The following is a 2,461-nucleotide window of genomic DNA, read 5'->3' on the forward strand; positions in this document are numbered from 1 at the left end:
GGGTGTGTGTGTGTTGTTGTGTACAGTCTGTCGGGTGTCTGGGTTCAGAGGAAGGCTGTAATTATCTGGTCTAAGCTCTGCGCTCCAACCCCTCCATTCTGAGAGTGCTGGACCTGAGCTCAATCATCCAGGAGACTCAGGAGTGAAGCTGCTGTCAGCTGACTAGGCCCACACTGGAGACTGGACACTCTCAGGTATGGACAGATGGACAACACGTCCCTCTGTCTCTAACTGATGAACTCTGACTGGTTCATGTTTAAGGAGGGTTCCAGCAATTTTCAAAATTTCTGTTCATTCTCAAGCCAGTGAGAAATGGGCTCAGCAACGAAACGAGAGCAAAATAAGAGAGAGAATAATAAGAACATGTTGTTAGCAATGATAAATAATAACACAAAAAAGGAATGGTGTTTCTAACTGGTGATGGGTGGGCAGCCTAAACACTCACACTCTGACAGACCCAAGTAGGTAGGTGAATAAGTGCCTCATGTACATTGAAAGAGGTGGAGAGTAACATAAACAAGAAATTGATCTACGGAGGTACATATTTGAGACCTTTATATTTTGAATTGTCAAATTGGTTACTAGTACTGGTTATAGTTATGATTAGACTGACCTTGTGGTTTATGGTCAAGTAGGCTTAAGTTATTGGGTCACCCATAGAGGGACAAGGCACCCTTATACTCCAGAAATAAAGTAATATATATTGTGCTGCATGAAGAATGTGACATTACATATTTGTTATCTAGGTGTGAGTGTGTGTGTGTGTGTGTGTGTCTCTGTGTGGTGGGGGGGGGGTGTAAGGCGTCACACAGTGAGTGAAGGTGTATGAAGGTGATCTGACTTGTTTCTTCCTGCAGGACAGGACCATGGTGGACCACAGAGACTGAGGACCTGTTGAGGAGTGTGAGTGTGTGTTAAGTTTAAGGGCCAGCTAGAGGTTTTCCATCTGGCCCTGGTCAATGAAAACCAGCTTAAAGCCGTTGGTGGACCACAACCCTTGATGTTCATTCACACTCAGTTCACTTTGAGATTTGAGTTCAAAGGTCTGAACTTTGTACTAATGTCAGCTCTTTGGTGGGGGGGGTAAGGTGCCGAACACAAAAACAGCGTTAATTGAAGCTCCTCAATTGATGCTTCTATGGCGCTCTGCAGGCATCAGATTTGAAGCTCCGTCCACAGAACCAGCTGTATTTTTTTATTGTGTCTTGTTCTCTCCATCGATGTCTGTGAAACTGGAACTGGACACAAACACAGTAACAGAGACCCAAAACTGTCTGACAAACAACAGGAAGGTGACAAGTGAGAGAGTATCAGCCATTTACTGATCATCCAGAGGGTTTGAGTCCTGTCTCAGCTGCTGTGTAGGAGGTCTGATGGTCGCTGTTACTGGGAGGTCAGAGGAGAGGAAGGATTTATATATCAGTGAGTTACAGAGGAATCAGCAGGAGAGGAGACAATGGATGACTGGTGTTGTGGATAATGATCAGTCGGAGTCTGAATGCTCTGATGAAGGTTACTCTGTCTGGCACAATAACAGAAGAACAGCCCTCCCGTCCTCCTCTGTTTAACAGAGTAGCAGGTATGTGGACTGGTCCTGCTGGCTCTCTGTCCTTCTACACAGTCTCCTCTGACTCACTGATCCACTCCACAACTTCTACACACAGTTCACTCAGCCTCTCTATCTGGGTTTGGGGTCGTTGGCTTCCTCAGTGTCTCTGTGTCCTCTCTAGGAGGAGACAACTTCCTGTCATGTGGTTAAATGTGAGGAGGATGAGGCATCACTTTGGTCACATTTGTCTCACTGATTGTGTCCTTATGTCAGATGAAATCTTTTTCTTCTTTAGTAAAGTTGCAATGATCTCCTCGAGAGAAAACTACTGTAAAAACTGTGTTGCTCTTCACTGTAATACTGTACCACAGTCTTAATAAGTAAGGAATGGGAAAACATCACTGATTCTCTCTGCCACAGATAGGGTTTACCAAGCAACATATGTAGCTTTTCAAGTTGGGCCAAAGAGCCGGGGTTGTGAACTCCATAACTTGACTATATATTTTGTAGAGCCATCTGGTGAGTAGACGTTGCATTCGTCACCTTTGAGCTCCACTGGCTGTGTCTCAGGTGTTTCCAATCATCAGACGTGGTAGGATATGTCACCAAAGGAGCCATTTTGTGCCGATAGCGTGGGTTGCTACCCAGTTTTAGAGGAGATGTTGATATGAAATAGCCATTGCAATAAAGGCTTTTTAATTGTTTCCCAAGAAGAGTGCCTTGGAGCCTTTCCTTTAAACAGGATGCCAGCTGTAGTGTTGACCAATGAAATGACCCCCCCCCGTTGAGGGTGCGTTCGCTTTATGTTAGAACGTCTGCTGTGGGCGGTTGCTCTGTAACATGGTTTATTTCCCCTTTCTGTCCATTGATTTATTATTATGTCGACAATATGCACAGAATGGTGGACAGACT

Source organism: Etheostoma spectabile, chromosome 15 (assembly GCF_008692095.1).
Source record: "Etheostoma spectabile isolate EspeVRDwgs_2016 chromosome 15, UIUC_Espe_1.0, whole genome shotgun sequence".
Taxonomy (NCBI): domain Eukaryota; kingdom Metazoa; phylum Chordata; class Actinopteri; order Perciformes; family Percidae; genus Etheostoma; species Etheostoma spectabile.